Below are 25,055 nucleotides of genomic sequence, written 5' to 3'. Positions count from 1 at the left end.
CATAAGGTTCTTGCAAAAATGAATTAGATAAAAAAAGTGCCTGTTGTTAATCAAACTTAGACTATTCAGAGGTGATCACAATATAATTTTTAAGATGCTTATAAAATTCTAGCACAAAATGCTCATAGGATTTTTAAAATGTGCTTTCATAATCTCTCTTTAAAAGATTGAACTATCTTGCAAGACCAGAATTTAATACTTAAACTTTTATTAGATTTGAGGAGAAAAAAGTAGTTGTATTGCTAATTTTTCTTTTGCATACATTAATCACATTTAGTGGGAACAGTCTGCTATTATATGAATACAGTTCTACAAATATGTGCAAAAGCCATTTTTACATGCAGAGCCATTTTTTAGATTTGGCCGACTCCAAATATTTGAATGGTTTGACTAAAAATTTTGGAAGTTTCATTTTAATCTTTTTGAAAGATGCTGGTGTTAAAAAACAAAATATCACATTTCTTCATTTACTTACTATGGTTTCTGTCATAAAAAAATCCATGAGATAAAAGCTATTGGAATGAAGATGATCAGTAGGTAAATTGGTGGTGCAAATTAGCATATATGTGCAAAACCTGTGTGCAAATGTTTGATACTTATTTACAAAATAAATGATACTGGAAATATCATTAATGAACATTTATTTAAATGATTGCATTCTATAGTTTATGGTTAAGTAAATTAAAAGGATTACTTGAAACCATACAGTTCCACAATTGAAAAAGTTAACATGGAAAGAAATTAGGACTGGAACATTTTCCATGTTGTCTTGTCTCATTGGTATAAATATGGGGATTGCTGGAATTACTGTAATCTCCTGTTAATCCAAATATTCTCCTATAGTGTATCCATGAAGAGTTTCCTAGATACTAACAGAATTGGGTATTAAAAGGATATATTGTAATCTTCACTTTGCTTCTTCAATCTAACCCTGTGGTTCCCAAACTTGGCAACTTTAAGACTTGTGGACTTCAACTCCCAGAATTCTCCAGCTAGCTCTTCTGGCTGGAGAACTCTGGGAGTTGAAGTCCACAAGCCTTAAAGTTGCCAAGTTTGGGAACCACTGATCTAACCCATTGAATGGTTAATTGGAACAGAAGGGGAAAAGCAAATCCTAAATTTATAAATACCCCATTAAATATTCAAACTTGTATATTGAAATCCATTGTACATGGAGGCTGTATGATTTGAAGTGTTCACCTGGAATGCTGTGCAGTACCCAGTTTTGCAAGGTGAATAGAGTATTCAGTATTTTATGATTACTAGCCACTTACCAATTGATCATTTCTGAATTCAGATTCAGTTGGGTGGTTTTCATTTTGCTAAAACTTTAAATAGCTTGAAAAAGGCTAAAGTTAATAACTGTTAATTATTTACTATATTGACTTCCCTGACAAATTAAAAATCTAGCATACAGTATTTATTTGTTTGTCTCTTGGCCGTATTGGTTACAGAAATGCAGCATCGATGCTAAATTTAGCCATGCCATTCCATTCTTGATTAACCGTCAGTTAACTGAAACGCTCATTCCCAAGTCCTTAGAAGTGGTGATCAAGGTGAATGTTAGGCATTAATCAGCCTGTTTTACCCCATATATTGGGAAATGGAGGTCCAGGAAATTTGGTCAACAGCACACCTGGTGATGAAGAGGGCTGACCCATGGGTACAGTCTGTAATGAGCTTTGAATATCAGTACCATATGGGGTCTTTGCCCTTTTCCAGGATAGATTAAGGACTCTATGATCTCATGCTATCATCTCTGTTCAGCAGTTGAACAATTTTTCCCCTCACGGTGCTGTACTGTATTTGGAGTAGTAGTGAAGGCAACTGTTTTGTTAAAGATTTGGAAAAGAGTGAGCCAATTCCCATTTGGCGATAACTGTTGTTATCTCACCTCCTGGATGTTGTTTAGCCTGTCTTCTTGTAGAGCACAGGTGTCAAACCTGATCGCATCACGTGACCCATCACAATGTTTTTTGCCTTTGTGGCGGCAGGATGGGCATGGCCAGATGTGATGCATCTGGCCCACTGGCCACCAATTTGACACCCCTGCTGTAGAGCTTCAGTTGCTGACCCATTGGTATCCAAATACCACTATCTCCGGGACTTCAAATGCAAGAGAGGACATGTACTTCGGCCACTTGGCAGTTTCTCTCATAGCAGAAGTTGGTTTTACAAATCACAGTACAGATGCACATGTGAACTAAAAACATGAAATAGATGGAACTTTAAAATGGAAAGATCTTTGTTCTTTGCATTCTGCTGGGAAGTTGAACGTCGAATTACTTTTGTGAGATTGGGAAAGGTGAAAATGATGATATGGAAGTGCTGAAATCAGGAAGTTAGTCTAACAGCATTTCTTCTCTCTTGTTGGAACCTTGCTTTAGAGTGTGGCATCTCATTATGAACAGGGAGGTGGATAAATCTGAATATATCAAGACTTGGATGACAGAAATGATGTATACCTTGTAGAAAGAGAGGGGATGAATATAACAGTCTATAAATATTTGAGAGGTAATAATATGAAGGAAGGGGAGGTATTATTTACAATGCTTGCAGCAGCATAACAAAGAGTGATGGCTTGAAACTAAAAAATACAAGGGAAATAATTAAATTGGGAGACGCTTCCTTTCTTAACTAAAGGTTCAATTAGACCGTTGGGACACAAGGCAATGCTTCAAGCATCATTGGCAGATGGATTTAAGAGAATTGCTTAGGATTATTCTTGAGACAATTCTTAACCTCTGCAGAGGTATGTTATTTATATGAGATAGTGAAGAGCCTAGCAACATGTTGCATTTGTGACATGGCTGGCAATAATATTGTGTATGCATTTAAAAAATATATATAAAATGTTTAGTATGCAATGGAGTTATTTCTGAAACACCCAGTGGAAAGGGGGGGGGTTAAATTGGATTCAATTTTCCCTCCCTAATCACAATACTATGGAAACTTTCCCTCACTCCTCTTTCCTCCCCCACTTGCATACAACCATTAACATTAGGGAGAAAAGTTGTCACTAAGCAGTAAATGATGTAGTTTTCTCTTACTATTTACTCCCATGAGAGGGGAAGGATTTATTCTCAGGAGGGGGAAGGATTTATCGATAGCATGTTCCCAAGGACAGTGCCTCAGACACAGAGAGACTCATCGGCATCTGTTCTTTAGTTTTTTTTAAAGCACAGAAGCTTATTGCTGATCACATCAATAGCATGAGATATGGTGTATGGGCTCAAGTTCACATTAAATAAAAGCAAAAGCAGTGAACCTATCAAGAGTTTGCAATTGCATTTGCAAATATATCTTTTTTTTAAAAAAAAGTGCACGCTTAAAAATGTAAGGAAGTCTTCCCCAATTTAGATGCCCTTCAGATATGTTGGGGAGCAACATTTCTAGAATTCCCAGATTATTTTAGTTAATTTAGTTAATTTAAATTGCAAAGGATGACTGGAGATACATAATGACATTTGAAAGAAAAATTGGGCATATTTTCCAAAGAAGTAAATATTTGTGCTTAGGTATCTGTTCCAGCCGGGCTCACAATTTGCAAGCAGTTGCTCATAATAGAACAGGGATGCAAGCTGGGTTGCCCCATGAAACTTTCCCTGAAGACAAGACTCACTTGGAATGTGAAAAAGCTGCAAAGGACTTCTTGCTGCCCACAGTGGTTGAAAAAAAGCAAAATCAGACCAGTTAATTACACGGAGAGGCAGATAATTTTGCTGCAAAAACTGAACAGCTACAGATGGTGGCAGAGATTATAGTTTTGAAAATATAGAAAATACTTGTAGCTTACATTTTGGCAGTGGTTTGCTCTCTATGCTTGTTTCAATTTAGTTTCTGAATGTTTCATTACCAGACTAGGTAACAGCATCAGCAGGATTTTCTTGTCCTATTCTCCTTAGTTTATAAATGTCTTGTGTGGCAGTTTGGTCAGTCGGTTGTGTGAATGGTTGTTCATTTGGAGCTGTATTTCAATTCTGAGCAGCTGATTGGTTCTTTTGTTGATTGGCCGTTCGAAAACTGAACAGGACCAGACCTGATTTGGTATGAGCAAGATTGAGTTCAAAAGTGAACCAGATTAGGCTTCAAGGTGAAGTGGAAAACATTTGCTTATAAGTGAGGCAGTCAGGCAGCAGTTTGGACTGTTTTATATATATTGATCTGCAGGATTGATCTGTAGAATTCTTGGTGCTCTCTGAACTGGTTGTTTGTTTCCTAGGTATTTATTAAAAAAAAAGTTTGTAAACAATATTGACTGGATTTACACAGCACATTAAACAAATCCAGATAATCTATCCGGTAAGATGGAAAGTTAATTTACTATGATCTGTATTGAATAACTGGTGTAAAGAAACAGTATAAAATAAGGGAGGTATCTGCTGGTAGAAATTCACCACATGCTACTTCAATAGAAGCTGTATCCTAGAATCCGCAATTAGAAGATAACAAATAAGACTTGATTGCTGATTTTATTTGGACCATTTTTATTATAATTTCTAAACACACATTTTAACTTTTTATTTGTGACTTTGTGTGTCTACTTATTCAAAAATGCACTTGGATAATTTATAGTTCAACTGTTGTTAGTCTGTTTAGAATGACATGCCACTGAATTCAGAGGCATTTACTGTGTGGTAACGTGGAATGAGGAGATGCAGTGTAGTTTCTTTGTTTTATTTGCAGCACTTCTGAACCATCCAGTTGAGTGACTGCTTCTCTTTGCCAAAATCCTCCTGTGTTTATCATTTTGTGGATTCTAGAATGTAGCTTTGATTAAAGTAGCCTGTGAAGAATTTCTATCAGCAGATACCTCCCTAATTTTATTTTTACAGTGAGCTTATAATAATTTTATCCCAGTCTTACTTTTCCAAGGTCTGCCCTTTTAGATATTCATAAAAGGTTCTTACTCCACACTTAACCTAGTCTTTGATATGTTATTGAAAAGATTACAGTCTAATACTAGTATTAGACTTTACAGAATTGTAGATGAAGTTATTTCTGCTTGGATTTTCAGCTTTTTCTCTTAATACAGCATTTTTCAATGATTTTGTGTTATCATCTGCTTTGTATCCAGTGAGCTCTATCACTCCGCTCTGACTACTGTGAGCATTACATTGAGCCATAAACTTACTGATTTAATTTGGATTTATCATGACCTTTCAAGTTGGCTGTGTGGCTTGTGATGTGTGGCATTACGTGTGAACCCACCGATCTAATTCAGAAAATCATGATTATAATGTGTTTCAATATGGCTGAACAATATACAATTCTTCAATAGGCAATTTTTAAAAACATGAAAACCTTGAAAAAAAATTATGTGAGGGGTGAATAGGACATTCATTTTCCTTCTGTGGAAAAATGCATGTAGTTCAGATTATAATTGTGAGAGGACAGTTGTTCAAGAAAGAAAATAATATCTTGTTCATTGTCATCAAAAACTGAGAAGGAAGCCTTCCTATGGGAAGCCTGTATGGAAATATTACATCCAGTTTTGGCTGCCACAATATAAAAAAGTTGTTGAGATTCTAGAAAGAGTCCAGAGAAGAGCAACAAAATTTAATAGGGACTGGAGGCTAAAACATGAAGAATGGTTGCAGGAATTTGGTATGTATAGTTTAATGAAAACGGATGACATGATAGCGTTCAAATATAAGGGACTGCCACAAAGAGTGTCAACCTATTCTTCAAAGCACCTTAAGGCAGGACAAGAGCATAGACGTCAAGGTGAGAACTAACCGAGAAATAAAGAGAAATTTCCTGGCAAAACAATTAACGTAATAACTAGAATGGCTTGCCTTCAGAAGTTGTGAGAGCTCCATCATTGGAGGTTTTTAAGAAGAGAATGGACAACCATTTGTCTGAAATGGTATAGGATCTCCCTCTTGAGCAAGGGTTGAACTAGAAGACTTTCAAGGTCGCTTCCAACTCTGTTTCTCTGTTAGTTTTCCTCAATTTGGTTCATGCAGAGATGCGTTGGACTTCAATTTTCCAAATGTCTAATTACTGATATCTGCAAGATATTGGGCTGTATAAAGCTTTTCAGTTGCATGTGCTTGGAAGTCTTTCTTACTCTGTGCCCAGGAACACAACCCATGCATGGGCATTACTGCCTTCTGAATTACCTAGTCCCAAATTCTATTGGCCACCCCTTGCAAGAAACTGTAGCCTCTGTTTCCAAATTAGTGCAGAAGTTCAGATCAGAGTGTGCTCTGCATCTTGTGTCAAGTTTGTTGTCTTAAATAGAACCACATTTTTCAGGCAGATTATAAATGTTGATCTATGAAAAGCTGCCCTTGACTTGTCCCCAAGATAAAGTGAGAGCAGTACCAGCATAATCTCAGAGAACATTTCCTCCTTTTTTTACATAGAAGTTTTATGACTTGGATGTAAACTATTCCAACAACAGTACTCCAAATTCCTGTTAATTATTGATTATATACCATTAATTAGAAATTATATGTTCATAACTATGACTAGAATTGTAGGAAGAAGAGCCTAGATGAGCTCTGTGACAGCCTAATGCAGAGATGTAATTCCCTAATGCTGTGTAATTTTTAATGTAGAGAATTCTAATATGGTTAGTACAGAAAGCCATGCAACATATATAGACTCTAGGGATTGAAAGAGGTGTTGCTGATGTTTTCATGGATTCATTAGACTAGGTATCCATAATATCTGGCTTACATTTCTTTGCATTTTGCAGGAATTTAAGTTTGGATTTTGAATTGGAAGCTTTAACCTCAATTTTAAGGCACTTATTTTTGTCCTAAATTCTGCCTCTCAGAAAAGAGGAAAAAACATTCCAGTTTCATCTAAGAATAAAAACTCACCATGGTCCTTAGCTCCCACATTACCAAAAAATTAAAGAAATATCAGCCCCACACATTCCATGGAAGTTGAGTTTTGATGCTGGGAGCCATGTGAATTATTATTGTCCAACCTTAATTTAAGGCTTTAAATTTAAGGGTTTAAAACCATGAATGTGTTCTTAACATAGGTCTCAAGTTCTCAATTTCTCTGGGTACCCATTTTCCAGTGAAGCTGAGGTTAATGAAATGTTCAGGGTAGAGGCCCCTACCCATCTCTGGAGATGGCCATTTAGCTATGGCCAGTGCCTTGTTACTTAGGACAAATCTAATTTTGGATTGGATTTGGTTATTTTACTGAATATCATTTAATACTAAGTGAAATACACCTATGAAATGCCACTTAGTTGTAATCTTCTTTACATTTTAAAAAACATAACATTTTTATTTCTTGAAGTAGTGTATCAGACTGTGAGCCACAGTGCACAACCTGTCAATTAAATGTTAATGTTGATTGGCTTTCAATGACTGCCTGCTGTAATTTTTAATGCAATGAATAATCTGGAATGCCTGATTGTATAATAAATTGAAGAACCTGTCCACAAGAATATAAATCAATGCAGTTGATCAATATACAGGTGAAACTCGAAAGATTAGAATCTCGTGCAAAAGTTCATTTATTTCAGTAATGCATCTTAAAAGGTGAAACTAATATATGAGATAGACTCATTACATGCAAAGCAAGATAGTTCAAGCCGTGATGTGTCATAATTGTGATGATTATGGCTTACAGCTCATGAAAACCCCAAATCCACAATCTCAGAAAATTAGAATATTACATGCAATCAATAAAACAAGGATTATACATAGAACAATATTGGACCTCTGAAAAGTATAAGCATGCATATGTACTCAGTACTTGGTTTGGGCCCCTTTTGCAGCAATTACTGCCTCAATGCGGCGTGGCATGGAAGCTATCAGCCTGTGGCACTGCTGAGGTGTTATGGAAGACCAGGATGCTTCAATAGCAACCTTCAGCTCTTCTGCATTGTTCAGTCTCATATCTCTCCTCTTTCTCTTTCCACGGTCTCTATGGGGTTCAGGTCAGGCGAGTTTGCTGGCCAATCAAGCACAGTAATCCCACGGTCATTGAACCAGGTTCTGCTGCTTTTGGCAGTGTGGGCAGGTGCCAAGTCCTGCTGGAAAATGAACACAGACTGTGGAAATTTCACACTGGACTTTAAGCATCTAGCAGTGTGTGCCTCTCCATTCTTCCTCCATACTCTGGGTCCTTGGTTTCCAAATGAGATGCAAAAGTTGCTCTCATCAGAAAAGAGGACTTTGGACCACTGAGCAACAGACCAGGTCTGTTTTTCTTTAGCCTAGGTAAGAAGCTTCTGACATTTTTTTTGTTCAGGAGCGGCTTGACAAGAGGAATACGACATTTGAAGCCCATGTCCAGGATCCGTCTGTGTGTGGTGGCTCTTGATGCACAGACTTCAGCCTCAGCCCACTCCTTGTGAAAGTCCCCAACACTTTTGAATGGCCTTTTCCTGACAGTCCTTTCCAGGCTGTGGTCATCCCTGCTGCTTGTGCACCTTTTTCTTCCGCACTTTTCCCTTCCACATAACTTTCTATTAATGTGCTTTGATACAGCACTTTGGGAACATCCAACTTCTTTTGCAATTACTTTTTGAGGCTTTCCCTCCTTATGGAGGATGTCAATTATGGTTTTCTGCACAGCTATCAGGTCAGCAGTCTTTCCCATGATTGTGATTCCTACTGAACCAGACTGAGAGACCATTTAAAGGCTCAGGAACCCTTTGCATGTGTTATAGCTTAATTAGCTGATTAGAGTGGGACACTTTGAGCCTAGAATATTGCACCTTTTCACAATATTCTAATTTTCTGAGATTGTGGATTTGGAATTTTCATGAGCTATAAGCCATAACCGTCACAATTATGACAAATCACGGCTTGAACTAGCTTGCTTTGCATGTAATGAGTCTATCTTACATATTAGTTTCACCTTTTAAGTTGCATTACTGAAATAAATGAACTTTTGCACGATATTCTAATTTTTCGAGTTTCACCTGTAGTATACTGTGCACAATGTAATAGGGTGGATCAATTTCTAGTTTTAATGTCAACTGTTGGCAACTGTGCCAACTTTTCAATGGTGTGGAAGAATATTATGGTCCTTTCACTGTATTTAAAACAGAGCCAAGTGCTTTTCTGACCAAAAAAAAAAGAGAAAAGAAAATCATCCTTGAGAGTCACATGGCATTAGGCATTGACGTCTTTCCTGATAAAGCCCCTGCCTGCCCCCAAAGCTGTCTTCTCTTGTGCAGATAGGCCTTATAAGAACGCTTGATAATATTTACAACAATTGTACTGTGCAGATTTGAAGCCTTTTGCACATATCCTAGAATTCAGTGGATAGTTTTAGCAGTATCAGAATGCCTCAGTAACCATTTTGCTTGAAGGATCGAGAGTGCTGAAGTTAGAAATGGCAAGTAAGGAGCACGCAGCTAAATATAGACATCAGTATGATGAGACCCATGCACTGTATATAGCAACAGTAAGCAATATTTATATACAGCTAGCAATTGCTTATTTGCTCTTTGGAATATTGAACAACTTTTTTGTAAAAAAAATTCTCCACTAAGAAAATGCTTAAATTGCAAAATTGTAAATACCCTGTAGCTTTCCTACAGAGAAATAGAGAATATAAGTATAATCCACCCTGAATTGTGCTAATCCTTACCTTTTTTCCCATATGGTAGGAGTTTAGAGCTCAGCTAAAAACATATTTCCATATTTTGGGCCATTAGATTTGTGGTCTATAACAGGGATGTCCAACCTTGGCAACTTTTAAGAGTTGTGGATGTCAGCTTCCAGAATTCCCTTCCATGCTGCCTGGGGAATTATTTGGGTGGGGGGGTAGTCCATAAGTCTTCAAGTTGCCAGGGTTGGATACCCCTGGTCTATAAGAATAGGCAAGGGAGAATAAAACATGGAAATGTAAGCACCTGTAACATAGCCTATAAAAAATAAACAAGTCAGATGGAAATGGTTCACAAAGAGAAAGAGGCTATGGGAGCTGGTTTAGTTGTAGATTCAGTGGGCCCCTTTCTGTTTAGACTCTGACTGCTAACATAACTTCCCCTTCTGTATACTTTTAGTTTTTATAATTTATTTTTTTATTATTACAGGCAGTTTCTACTTCACAGCTACAATATAACTACTGTATTTTTTCCCCACAAAATAGCCAATTATGCTTGACATAATACAATGCCATGCGACCTAATTATATGCATTGTGGCAAGGATCAAAACAATTTGAAAAAAAATCTAGTAATATTTTAGATATTACCTTAGCTTTGTTTAAGATTATTTGACATCTATCATTCTAATTATATAAACTCAACTCTGGCAGACGGGGCAAGTTTACATGGAAGGGAATTATCGTTTCATTTATTGTAAGTTAATGAAAACAATGCAATTATTCAAAGCATAATTATCTTTAATTAATTTGAAGTTTAATTTATTTAATTTCTTTGTTACTAGAGAGTAAACTCAGATTATAGAGATTATTTGTGAGTATCCCTATAATGAATTCTATTGTATCAACACCTTCTTTAATTAGTATATACCAGTATTTTAATTTACCTTTTTATAAATAAATTTGGTCAGGTAGACACTATTAAATTATTTAAATCACCATTATGTCTCAAAAAGTGCCAGGTGTTTGAGCTCCTTCTCAAAAATGTGTTTTCTGTTATTAGCTAAATTAATAAAAGACATGAAAGTTGACTGGCTAAACAGCTGTGTAAAATTCTACTAATATATTTCCTGTTAAATAAGAGGACGTAAGACTGAGAGATGAGAACTTTCTTGAATAGGTATTGTCATACTAGAAGATTCAATTTCTTTAATCCTCTTACTGCTTATATAAATACCTTTAATTGTTCCTAATATTAAAGCTGAGAGAAACATTTTAATGCAAAACCTATGTAAAAGAACCAAGAAAGAAGCAATTTTCCTCCAAGATCTTTATAGAATAATCCCTATTCTCCTTTTTCTTAGAAGAAATTAGCTTTTTTTTTTTTTTTTTTTGTAAAGAATTTTTTCCCGTCTTTTCATTTTGATATTGTATTCAGGACTTTTAGTTTTTTACTTTTCAAGCTCTGCTATTTCCATACAATTCCATTTCTTTCATTGTAAATAGATTGATTCATTTCGCATCTTTCAGGATAACGCTCTTCCCAAACCATCTTACCAGGAATGTCATTCTACTTTAAAAACACAGTAACTTATTTTAAAAGAGATATTCTAGGATATTCCTTCCTGAGGGTAATGGGAAAGATGTGGCAGGAATGAGCGGGATACCACTATGGAAACTGGGCAGTGATATTACATGTGCTACTTGCATCACTCTTACCCTTTCAGATCTCCCATTGGCAGCTCTTTGAAATAGGCCAGGTTAGGAAACATTCAAAAGAAAAATTAGAACTCTGTTTATTAATATGGGGCTATAATAACAAGCCTGAGACCATTTTTCTATCCCTTCCAAGTATACCAAAGAAGGCGAAAGTGGGGTAATTAAAGTTTCTTTCTTGTAGTGTCAAAGAGGGGCATTAGCATTAGGCAGCTAGGTATATTTGTTTACCTGGTTGTTAAGGAGAACATAGGAATTCTGGGAGCTGATGTCCACCTGTCATAAAGGGGCCATGGTTAGCTATCCCTGCCCCAGTAGATGGTCATGGTAGGAAGTGTTCAGAATTGTAAGACTGTCCCATAAGAGAATGGTTAAATGGGAAAAAAGTTTAGAATCCCATTATCTCTTCAGAGAGATGTCTCCACATACTGTATTTTGTAAATTCTGCGACAGGGCCATGGGAGAACAAAGAACCAGTGAATCCTGAGTAACAATCATAAACAATCCATGTCTAGTTTATTGCTTCCGGAGCTGAAATGACTTCAGTAACAACTTCAGCATGTTGACCTGCTTTTCATGAGGGGGATTACAATGCCTATAATCCCCAACTAGCACAGCCAGTGTGAATTCCTACAAAACTAGGAAGGAGGAAAGAAAAAGCTACCACCACCCCCGATATAGTCAGATCTTCTTCCTCCAAATAAACTTTTTAAACATTTACTCAAGATGGTGTATGTATGGATGTGGAAGTGGTTTTACTTGTAGCCATGTTGTTTTCTATGGAGATATATTATGTAATTTTTCTAAACTTCCCAGCCAAGAGCAGTATTTTTATTGCTATAGGCTCATTCAGTGCTGCCTTCCTTGATACAAGGTAGGCTACTATCTGTTTGTGACATTGTGACAGAGTCGGTTGCTGAGATGGGCAGCTATAGAAATCCAATAAATAAGTGAAATGTTATAATTTTAAAAATGATGAAGATACATTTATCACTGGGCAGAATCCTGGGCAGAACATATATTTCTATATTCTATAAATAGTAAATAGAGACAGTCCAAAGTGCTTGGTAAGTAAATTGTGCCCAATTTTATGATGTTTTTGCCACAGTTTTAAAGTGAATCGCTGTGGTTGCTAAGTGAATCATGTAGTTATTAAGCAGATCTGGCTTCTATTATTGATTGCTTATTGGAAGCTGGCCGGGAAGGTTGCAGATGTTGATCACATCATCCTGGGAAGCAGAAATCGTAGTAAATACATACCAGTTGCCAAGGCCTGAATTTTGATCATATGACCATGGTGATACTGCTGTAAAGGTTGTAAGAGTGAGAACCAGTTGCAAGGTATTTTTTTTGGTGCTTTTAGAACTTTGAACAGTTGCTAAATGAACGGTTGAAAGTCGAGGACTCTATATCTTATTTCAACCATCTCTTATGCTCTGTCTGTCTAATAAAAATACTCTTAAGGATCCTACGGGCAAAGCAAGCCTGGAAACATTGAACCTTTTTTGATCTGGCAACTGCTGTGCCATTGCTAAATGTTTGACAGTGGCAGTGGTGGGTTTCAATTTATTTTATTACCAGTTCACTCGTGCGCACACTCGCACGATGCTTCTGCGTCCAGGCAGGTGGACGGTGCCTCCTGCCACTGCCACTACCAGTTTGCCTGATACGGGGCAAACTGGCAGAAATCCACCTCTGGACAATGTGTACAAGTAACATTTCTATGCAGATACTCCATGGGGACACATCAGCACTGCTCTGTCTCTGCATGTGGAGAGTAGAGCTCTAAAGGTCAGGAATCCCTCCTTGATCACATAACGCAGTGAGCTGTAACTGCATCAAATCCTGGAGGCTGTAAGGCAGCCGAGGAGAAATAATTATACTTCGAGATGGGTAATTACAGATAATGGCTCTTTTTGGGGGTGGTAAAAAAAACCTCACAGCCCTAACTGAAATGAATATGGCGTTGCACATTAACTTTATGGCAAGCTACAAGTTCAGCCCTGAAACAATGCAAGTTGCAAGGAAAATCTCTTTTTTTTTAAGCCATTTAAAAAAAAAACAACAGGTAAAACTTCTGGCTTCTGTTGTGCTCTTTCTAACTCTATTCCAAAAAAACAACCTTGATGGCTGAGAAAAGCTGGCCAGCAACAAGGGACAGCAAAAATTGCTCTGTCATGAGAGGTCTGGTGGGAGAAACATATTGTTCCACCGGTTCCTGATTATGGCTTTAGGGAGTGATTTCACACCACTCTCATTCAAGGCTCTTGTTCGACCTCAAACGCAGCCTTAAAGCCAGGTCTGTTAATGAGGAAGGGAGGATGCGTTCAGCCGAGGGGAGGGGTGGGCTGGAAACTGCTGAGTCGGGATCTAAACTTCTTTTGTGATCAGAAAAGAAGTTTTGGATGTGTGAATAATTACTTCCAGTGAAGAGATAGCGCAACATAAAAAAATAAATAAATCAAAGATGGCCAGCAGCTTTGCCTGGAAAACAGTTTTTATTGTGCTTTTAAGAATGTGTAGGCAGACTTGTAAAAAGATTAGCCATAAACCCCAATGTGCAGTAAATAGACTTTTAAACTTTTTAGCACATTTAGATGCCTAATAAGTTCAATGTGGGGATCTAAACTCTGGGATTTCTATCTTAAGTGTACTTTTAGATACAAGGAGTCCTCAATTTACCAGCACAATTGAGTCCAGAATTTCCATTGCTAAGCAAGGTGGTCTTTAAGTGAGACACAGCTGGTTTTACAACCTTTTTGCCATGGTTGTTAAGCGACTAACCTCAGTAGTTAAGTGAATCAGGCAATTATTAAAGAAATCAGGATTTCCCCCTTGGATTTGCTTGTCGGAAGCTAGCTGGGAAGGTCACAAATGTGAATCATATGACACTGGGATACTACAGTCATCATAAATGCATGCTGGTTGCCAAGCGCCTTAATTTTGTTCACGCTGACCATGGGAGTGCTTTAATGTAAATCCCAGTTGTTGTAAATCACATTTCTCAGTGCTGCTGTAACAGTTGCTAAATGAATGGTTGCAAGTCAAGAACTATCTATGTACCAAAGAAGACAAAAAGACTTCTTTAGGCAGCAGCATCTTTCCTTGAGTTCCCCACTCAAGGAAACTATGGTAAGTATGTTTGATCCTGCAGACCTAGTTTGTATGAAAGGGAGAAACACTCCCAGAGGGCAAGATTAAATTGAATGGCTTCAAGTTACTGGATGGTAGGTCTTGGCAGGGCTTTGACAGTGTTGTAATCTAGAGAGAGGGTGTGATCTTCACTGGAGGTCCTCCAGTAAAGGCTCTACAATGAATCATCCCTTCAGTATGTTCTAACTCTGTTTTCTGTGTTGAGCAACACTATAAAATGCTGTTTTTCTGTACTGAGCATCAGACAGACGTCAGCATAGTAACTACTCTCATGTACCTCAGGCTTATTTTATTTTTTCAATTTTGGTGCTGCCCAGAGCACTTCTGGAGTCAAGCCACCAAAATTGAATTTAGTAATGATGGTGATGACTCACCCGTTGACTTTGTTCATTCAGCCAAAAGCTGAACTCTACCTCTGGTGTTGCCACTTACTGTGTGGTCCATAAACATTCAACATTTTGAGTTTGTGACTCTTGGGAGAACCAGGGAGATAGTTTTCTCCTCTGTTTACCTACTGCAAATGCTTCTATCTTTTTCGACTAACATCTTATGGTCTCCTTGCAGCATATAAAACTTGAGTTGGGGTTGAGATAAAAATTTAATTTTATGAAGTCTTTCTCTCCCACTGCTGCTGTGGTCTCAGTCTGCATCCAATGCATCTCCTTGGCACATTCCATTATCTGTCTTTGTAAAGCATTAATTGGACACAGGTTCTTGATCAAATGTTGCACCTGGATGGATTGTGTTGTCCTTGTGGTTGGCCAATTGCCTGAAGATGTTAGCTAGGTAGACACCTAATGGATCACATTGATGAAGAACACATTACTTATGTTTTCAAATGATCATTAGTGCATTCATGTAATTCTCTCTCCATCCCTATGTAGAAAGTGGCTATAGTCTGAAGTTGTCCTGCATCACTCTCAAGGAACTGACATTAAACAAATAAAATATTTCAAAACATGTAAATTGAAAGAAGAGGTTTATCACAGCCCATCAAAATTAAGACATAGAACATTAGTAAACACCCATGTAAGCATTAGAATGCCCTATCTCAGTGATGGCTAACCTTTTTGTCCTCGCATGGCGAAATCACGTGTGCCTGCATGACAGTGCGTGTGCCTGCACCCATAATGCAAAGCTCCCTGTACATGCACATCACCTCCTGTGCATGTGTGTGACCACCCTGTGCCCCATTTTGGGATTAGTAGACTTTTGTGAAGCTGCCTAGGACCAAAAACAGGACGCAGAGGGGGCCCACCACACTTCCCTGTGGCCTGTTTTGGGCCTAGCAGGCCTTCGTGCAACTAAAAATGGGGCATGGGGGGGACACCACATCCCTCGTGCTTTCTCTGCCCCCTGCTCATGTGCACACGATCCCCCCCCCCACATCTCCCACATGCAAGGCAGAGACCCAAAATCAGGTGGCCGGTAAGAGACATGCACGCATGCGCAGTGGAGCTGAGTGGGCGACGGCTCACGTGCCCCCAGAGAGGGTGTACCACCTGTGGCAGCCGTGCCATAGGTTCGCCATCCCGGCCCTATCTTAACTTTGTAGTTCAATCACTAAGATAGAAACCGGGAGACTGAGAGTTCTAGTCCTGACTTAGTCATGAAAGCCAGCTGAGTGATCTTGGTCCAGTCACTCACTCTCAGCCCTACCCACCTCACAGGGTTCTTCTTGTGGGGAAAAAATAGAAGGAAGAGGTATTAGTTATGTTCGCACCTTGAATAATGTGTGTGTGTGTGTGTGTGTGTGTGTGTATTTGTAAATGTACAGTTTATCATTTGAAGAACCACAGTTATAAGTGAGCAATGTGTTATTTAAAGCTCTTTAAAATTTACAGCTTGAAGATTGTGACCACATGCTAACTCACTTGAATTACTCTAGTCTAGTTGCTAATTGCTTTAAAAATTGTGGTTAAGAACACTTCCAGGGGAAAAGCATAATGGAATCAACTGGATTGTTTCAGTACACACAAAAATTCCCTTTGGTATATCTGAAGAAGACATACCAGTTCTCCTATTAGCTCAAACAGTAGACCAATGCTCAGTAGATGGTCAGTTTAAATGAGCTACACTTGGATACTATTAATCAATCAAACAACTAAAGAGTACATGTCAGAATGTCCTCATTTCTTTTGTGTGGCTTTTTTAAAAAATGTAACTTTCTAAATTAATGGTGAATTGGTTCTTCTCTATTGCAGTGTACTTCCAGAGAGAAAATCCTCCCCAAAACATTTATTGACTCTTCCATAGATGATGAAATGAGAAAAAAATTGAACATCAAAACACATTAGCAGGAAAATTAATCTGCCAGAAAAATCTATCATAGATTTTTGAGGATTAGCTTTCCAAGCATAGGCCTGATTTCTTCCAGAAATTAGAGATCACCCAATCATTGGTTTATTAAGATTGATGGGTTTTATCTAGTCTATGCTCCCTGGATGTTTCCTCACGAAGGGCTTAGAATAGAAATAATGTTTTGGACCTTCTACTTTTTATGGGAACAGATCATATTTATCATCCATATGATGCATTGCTGTCACTCTGGATTTTCTATGCATTCGTCCATCATTTGTCAGACCAAAAAAAGTTCTAACATTGAAGTGGAGATTAGTTTCCAAGGGAAAAATACAATTTTAGATTTAGATTTGTGATTTAGATTTGTGCATTTATGTCTTTTTTCTCTCTTTTTGCACATAATAGAGTTCTGGTGCAGCATATGTCAAAAAATAAATATTCAATATTCAAATATAAGCTTTGTAGTAATTCATGGCTTTGTCTTTGTGATATTAAAATCATTGTTAAAATTCTATAATCTGATTGTTGTAACGTGGTATTAAAATAATAACCCTGCAAATGTTATTACCATGAACAGGTGCCATACTTCTAACAGTTACCTATGGCAGTTACATCATAGCCTAGTATGGACAGATTTTAATGGGATATAAAGAGCCATGGTGGCGCAGCATTGCAGGCTAATTCTGCTGATTGCCAGGAGTTCGATCCTCACCGGCTCAAGGTTGACTCAGCCTTCCATCCTTCTGAGGTCGGTAAAATAAGGAGACACCCAGATTGTTGTGGGCAATATGCTAACTCTGTAAACTGCTCGGAGAGGGCTGGAAATCACTATGAAGCAATATATAAGTCTAAGTGCTACTGCTATTAAAACTGAATGTTTCAGATTCATTTCCAGAAAGATGTCCGGAAGCACATAATGTTCAGAGCAAGCCATAAGAATTGCAAGAATTACATCAATCTGCAATTTTTTTAAGCAGCTGAATTTTCCCCAGGATCTTTTTCTGGATTGTCATTGAGCTATATATAGAGAGAGGAATTTGAAGCGGCCTTTAAGACCAGTGTGGTGCTATAGAACTGAAACCGAAGCATTTCCCAGTCTGCCACTAAGTTATCTTAGTTCCAAGGGTGAGAATAGTGCAGCAGTCATGGGGTGAAACTAGAAATGGGAGGCTTGGGTTCAAGTCTGTCTCAAACCATTGAAGGACATTGGGAAATTGAGCCAATCTCTCCCTCCCTCCCTCTTCTTCCCCATTTCACAAAGTTGTTGTGACAAAACAAGTTGTATGTTTTGCATAGATATACATGCATACAGAAAAAAAACAATACTAGATCCTTGTTGAAACACACACACACACACACACACACACAAACATGGCACGCCTATGCTGTTTAATTGGGACTCCCTCCACTTCCTCTTTAATAAGTTGCTTGTCTTGGAGTTACAACAATGATTGCCGTCGCTAAGAAATGTGGTTAGGTGACATCACAATTTATGACCACATCCTAGTCGTAATTGCCTTCATAACTTGAGTTTTTAAGAGTATTAGCTCTTACTTATGTGTGAGACTGACTCACGTTTGCTGGATGGAAAAGAAAGCACAATGTATGTGTTCAGATACACTTCTGCTGTTTTCTCCTTCCTGGTGCCCTCCAGATGTAGAAATTCTGATTGGAAATTCTTGAAGTTGTAATACAGCATATCTGGAGGATGTTAAATTGAGGAAGGCTGGCGTGGATTCACTTGCAACCCCCAGTTCTTAAATACTGGCAAAATAATTAGAGAAAAAACCTTGCTAGCCAAGTGTAGGAACTTCTTTTGGGGGACATCTTGTACCTCTGGGAAGAGCCATTTGTTTTGCAACATAGCTGATTTCATAGCTGTATTGCCTTTCAAAGTTTGTGCATTGTACCTTCTACAAAAATGAATGATTGCTAACAACTCATAATATTCTGTCTTCCTGATGCCTTTTATCCAAGTAAAGGATCAATAAGGGTATTTATCAAATGGGATATTGATCCGGGCATAAAAGATGTGTGTTTCTCATTGAGAGTATGGGACAGGATAGACGCTGTCTAAGAACTTTATAACATGGAGAACAATTGAGTTTTGTTTTTTTTGAAAAATTCATCCCCTTGACTATTAGAAATCGAATCCTCTACTTTACTGACCTTTTAAAAAATGGAAACCAATGCAGAGTCTCCACATCCATTTTTATACAATTTAAAATTCCCTTTTGCCTTCAGATTGTTAGGTTCTCAATAAGGGTAGAGATAGCATCCATGCATGGGTTGACTCTGTCCGTGGAATGTATCCCTGCAGGAGATTCTAGAGCCCACCAGGACCTTAATAAAATTATCGCCGCAGTCCAGTTTTCAGCTGACGCCATGCTGAGCGTAACCCTGTTTACTTCCAGGGCCATGGCCTCGTCGGTGGCCTCACGCAGACTCCTGTGGCTCCGACAATAGCAATCTGACTTGAGACACAAGTGGCGCCTGGCGTTGGAGCCGTACCAAGGGGAAACACTCTTCAGGGATTCTTTGACCCTCCTATTGATCGAGGGAAAGGACAAGAGTAAGATCCTGCCCTCTAACCCTAAGAAAAGGTTCGCCCAAGCTGCCCCATTCCCCAGGAGACAACACTTTAGACAGGAGTTTGGGGGGGGGGTCCTTTAGGAATAATGATTATTCCCCCTCAGGTTCCGCCAGCAGGGCAGCTTCTCCCAGCACCCTAGACAACAGCATATCGGCAGCAATGGGGAGGACAGTCCAAATGTCCCTTTCGTGGAGGCAGTAACTGATACTACCGCAAATCCTAACCAGTCACAGGATCGGGCTCCCATTGGGGGGGTGGCTACGGCACTTCGCCAACTAGTGGAAGGCCACGACCTCTGATGCCTGGGTTAGAGCCATGGTCAAGTTCAGTCTGACTCTGGAGTTTGTTGCCCACCCTCCTATGTCCTTCCTCCAGTGCCCTATTTCTGCTACCCCCCAAAGATGGTTATTGATGGCGGAGGCTATTCAACACCTCCTTGATAGTGAAGCCATCCAGAGGGGGCACCAGATCACGGGATCTCATGATAGAGGTTAATGTCCTGGGGACATGGGCAGAGAATAATCTCCTTTCCCTTGTGGCCGAGCACATTTCAGGGGAGGCTAATGTGCGGGCTGACTGGTTCAGTAGAGCTATAGTAGACCAGGCCGAATGGCAATTACATCCTTCTCTTTTCAGGAAATAACACACCGGTTCAGAGTCCCGATGGTGGATCTGTTCGCCAGTTCCTCCAATGCTCAGCTCCCAGGTTTTTCACAAGATTTCGAACACCAGGAGCGGAGGGAACAGACGCTCTTCGCTGTCCGTAGCCCAGGGGTCTATGCTTTTCCCTGAGTACCTCTCCTCCCCAAGGTTGTCTGCAGGATCGAGAACAGAACAGAGGTCATACTTTTGGCCCCGCACTGGCCGAGGCGTCCTTGGTTTGCCGACCTTCAGACGTTGGTGGAGAGGCCCTGGAGGATTCCAGCGGATAGAATTGTCCTCCGCCAGGGAGTTTTACAACACCTGGAGCCCCAATGGCTCCAGCTGGCTGCCTGGCGGTTGAGTGGCTCACGTTAAGGGGGGATCAGTTCTCAGCCAGAGTTATTGATACTATACAGACCTCCAGGAGGCCCTCGACTGTGCACATTTATGATGCCACCTGGAGAATTTTTTGTAAATGGTGCCTGTTTAAACAGATTAATCCAGAGGGCTCCTCCATCCCTCAGATCCTGGAATTTTTACAGGACAGCCTTGATAAAGGGTTCTCTCCCAACACTATCAGACGGCAGCCTTGGGCACCGTTCTCACCTGGGGAGGCGGCCAGGCTATTTCACAGCACCTCACAGTAAAAAGGTTCTTAAGAGGGGCTATCAACCTGTGGCCACCGGCTGTATACAGTTACCCAACCTGGGATCTTACCAGGGTCCTTGGAACCCTTACTAAGCCCCCATTCGAGCCTTTAAGAGAAATTTCCATGAAATTACTTACTGGAAAGTTGCCTTCCTGGTGGCGATAACTTCCTCCAGGAGGATTTCGGAACTACACGCTGTTAAGGAGGACCTGTGCAAGTTTCACAATGATAGGGTGGTCTTTCGGCTGGACCCTTCTTTTGTGCCGAAGGTGGGGTCATGGTTCCATAGGCCCCAGGAGGTGGTGCTCCCTAATTTCTGCCCCACCCCGACTCAACAGCTCAAGAAGCAATGGCACAATCTTGATGTCCGTCGGCACTGAAAATTTACATTGCATGCACGTCTGAGATTAGACGGTCAGAGGCGCTTTTTGTATCTTTTCAGTCTTCGTCCTTGGGTAAAAAGGTCTCCATGACAGTGATTGGCAGATGGGTGAGGCGTTGTACTGTGACAGCCTACGCAGCCCAGGAGCTGGATGTTCCAGGGGGTATTACCGCTCACTCTATGCGGAGTACTGCCACCACCGCGGTATGGGCCACTCAGGCTTCTCTGATCGAGATCTGTAGGGCGGTGGCTTGGGCATCCCCGTCACCGTTTATCAGAAACTATAAGTTGGACAAGTTTGCATTGGCAGAGGCCGCTTTCGGCCGCAGGGTGTTGCAGGGGGTAAGATCTGAGGCTCAACTGCCAGAACGGTCGCCTTCCCGCCCTTAGGGACACCTAGCTTGGGTATGTCCCATGCATGGATGCTATCTCCACCCTTATTGAGAAAGAGTGTTGGTACCTCCTAATACGCTTCTTCTAATAGGGTGGAGATAGCATCCAGCCCCATCCCTTACCTTTTTTGGAGGCGACCTCTTTTACCTGCCGTTAGAGTATTTTTGTGGTTAATGATTGCATAAGGTTTTGTTCTGTTTACCTGTATCACTAAAGATTGTTTTTTTGGGATAACACGTGGAGTCTGTGTCTTCATTTACTTCGCCGGAAACTGGGTTATATAGTACATTGGCTAATTAATATTCAGACTCAGTGCAATCAGAGCACGGACAGTGTCAATCCATGCATTGATGCTATCTCCACCCTATTAGAAGTAGCGTATCAGGTAGGTTTCAACGCTCTTTTCCCACAATTGTACCTTTTATACAATAGTAAAGGTAAAGGTTCACCTCGCACATACAGTATGTGCTAGTCGTTCCTGACTCTAGGGAGCGGTGTTCCTTTCCGTTTCAAAGCCGAAGAGCCAGCACTGTCCGAAGATGTCTCCATAGTCATGTGACTGGCATGACTAAATGCCGAAGGCACATGGAGCGCTCTTACCTTCCCACCAAAGGTGGTTCCTATTTTTCTACTTGCATTTTTACTTGTTTTCGAACTGCTAGGTTGGCAGAAGCTGAGACAAGTAACAGGAGCTCACTCCGTTATGTGGCACTAGGGATTTGACCTGCCAACCTTTCTGATCGACAAGCTCAGTGTCTTAGCCACTGAGCCACTGCGTCCCATTATACAATACAATAGTACCTTATGCTAAAGTATTTCTAGCAATTTGAAGTATAACTACATTTAGTGGGAAAATCCTTTTTTCTCTCTTATGTATCTTCTTGGAATTATTTACAATATCATGGTATGTTTCTGTAGCACTGCTGATTAACTGTTGTTTTCCTAAACTGAAAAAAATGGGCCCAGCACTATTTCTTTTTGCCTCATATAACAAAACATCTTGGCTTGCCCCTGTTCTTTTTTTAATATAAGATTGTCCGGACCAGATATGCACATGTAGATGATCAAAATATACTAGTAAATCTTTAGGTGATTTACTAAACATTTCTTACTGATTTGGGATAATGTCAGGTGTGAATAATTAGATCCACATATGAAGAGTTCCAATTAACTACTTTATTGCTTATGCCTGTTTCACAGGAATCTTCCCAGACTGGCAGTTTGTACCTAGACCAAACTAGATAAAATTCAGTGGCATTCAAGGGGAGTAAGGTCTGCTCTCTTGTGCCTACATAAGGATTCCAGACTAATTACCTGCTTGACTCCTCCCCCTGGCCCAGCAAGTCTATCTCCAACAGATAACTTGGGAAGGGTTTTGAAGTACCAATCCTCTACTCTACATCCCTCCTTCCAAAAAAGAGGCAGCTTAAAATATAACTAAGAAAACAAAATAATTTTGATATGAAAGCTGGGGCCTTAGTGCTAAGAGTGTCCAGTTCCTTAATTCTAAGTCTAATTCTGGAAGAGGCCTGCTATAAACCCTCTTTTGCTAAGGAAGTCCGGCAGGCAGAGTCAAGGAGAAGCCTTCTTGACTGTGGCCCCGACCCTGTGAAAAACTCGACCGCTGGAGGTAAGAACTGCTCCCATGTGCTTTGGGGCTTCTGGAAAGGTATTAAAACTTGGGTTTTTCTAGTTGGCTTGGACTCCTGGGGGGGAGGGGCTCCCTGCTGTAGGTGGTTGACAGGGCAAGACCTCCTCCCTGTACTGTCTCTTGGTTCCTGTTTTTTGCACATTTTAAAGCTTTAATTTGTATAGTTTTAATTTTTAGTTGCTTTTCTTTTTATGATCTGTAATCCATCCAGAGTTGCCTTACCAGGAAGGTGGGTGACATATACATTTAATTAATTAATTTCTCTCTTTTCTATATATGCAACTTCATTAGGTTTTGAAATTCAAGGAAAAACTGTCTATACTGCAGTCTTGAAGTTGCCCCATTGTGGATCTCTGTAGCAAATAAATTCCTTTCTCCCTCCCCTCTCCTCCCCTCCCCTCTCTCCTTTCCTTTACCTCTCCTCCCCTCTCTCCTTTCCTTTACCTCTCCTTTCCTCCCCTCCCCTCCCTTCTCTCCTTTCCTCTCCTTTCCTTTCCAATATTGCAGTTTACATCTGGTGCTTTTCTGATTTATAGCCAGTGAATTAGCCACCAGTTGCTTAGAATGATTTGTTTATTGATTGTAGAAGCCATTTAATTCCAAGTGTGGCATTTTTTTGTCGAAATCATTATTGCTTTCACTGTTGACAGTTTATGAGGAATGACATTGCTAATATGATAATACAGCTTGATTCAAAGATAGGCCATGTGGCAAGATGATGTAGCCCTCACCTTGTTTTCTCAGTTGGCTTTCAGATTATAATAAATCATGTGAGAGCTTAGTTGTGTGCTGCCTCAAAGTGCAAACAATGGCAAGAAAGAATTGTCCATTTAAATGCAGTGGTCAGTCTAATTTCCTTGACTCTCTTGAAGGCTTGTGTGAGTTTTTCTCTGTTACGGTCAGATGGTGTCACTCTTGAGAATTGTTGCTTAATTCATTTCAGTGATGGAAGAATGTCTTGGATAATAGTGGTGCATTACCCTTATCCTTTCCATACTTGGTCATCTTTTTTTTCTTTTTTGTGCCCAAATAGTAAATATAGTTTTTTATTTGATATAATCCATATATCTTCCTCCTGGCTTAGAAGATACTGTAGCTCTATTGCCCTAGTAATCAAATTGTAGTATGATTGCATCTCAAATATTCCAGTGAGTAACTGAGCCAAATCTAATTGGAGACATAGTATCTGTGCAGATTCAGAATTACCATATTTTTCAAAGTATAAGATGCACTCCCCCCCCCCCAAGTGGGTGAAAATGTCTCTGCATTTTATACAGCGAATGATGCCAAAGCCCCACCCACCCTTTGCCTGTTTTCAGCCTCTGCACGTCGCATTTTCAGCCTCCACATGCTCTGTTTAAGACCCGTTCCAGGCTGCGGGGTCAACACAGCACATGGCCAACGATCGCTGTGTCCCACGTCACGTTTTTGGCCTCTGCGCTTCGTGTTTTTGGCTGGTTCCAGGCGGCGGGGATCGCCAGAGTGTGTGGAGGCTGATCCAACCGCCAATCAGCTGCTCATGCTGAATCAGGATGCTGTAAAGGTGTTGAAGCTGACTGGGCTGTTTGCTGTTTTCTGCAAGGATGCTAGTCAGATGAATGCTGATGGATGCTGGTAGGCAGAGGCAGAATTAATGACTGTTTTATGACTGTTTAAATTTATGACAGTGCAGAGAATGGGTGCTTTATGATCTATTGTTAATGGTTCACTGTCTCCCTCCACAGTCACATGGCCGCACGTTGTGTGGGTTAACTTTACATCCCATCATGACATTCTATGCTCACGTCACCGTGATTTGCAGTGTTTTTTGCTAGTTTCCCAGAAAATTGCCCCTTTGGTGGGTTCAGTTAACAACTATGGAGTTTGCTTAATGACTGTGAAGTTTGCTTACCAATTGCCACAAAAATGGCCAGAGATTTTCTTCTGGTCACTAGGGTGCCTTGAATTAAGACCTTAATGATTTGCAATTATAATTCTGGTCATAAGTCAAGAACTACATGTACATGTCCTCCCATTCCTGCCACCGTCGGTGATGTGGAACC

At 39.9% G+C, this 25,055-nt stretch overlaps 1 protein-coding gene across 1 annotated transcript in view; it reads left to right on the top strand.

Moving 5' to 3' along the window:
- Nucleotides 1-25,055, top strand: part of DMRT1 (doublesex and mab-3 related transcription factor 1) — an 80,592-nt gene that overhangs the window by 10,912 nt on the left and 44,625 nt on the right. The window lies entirely within an intron of this gene.

Source organism: Thamnophis elegans, chromosome 3, assembly GCF_009769535.1.
Source record: "Thamnophis elegans isolate rThaEle1 chromosome 3, rThaEle1.pri, whole genome shotgun sequence".
Classification (NCBI taxonomy): domain Eukaryota; kingdom Metazoa; phylum Chordata; class Lepidosauria; order Squamata; family Colubridae; genus Thamnophis; species Thamnophis elegans.
The sequence above is the reverse complement of the archived record's forward strand: the minus strand, read 5'-3'. Positions and strand labels throughout refer to the sequence as shown.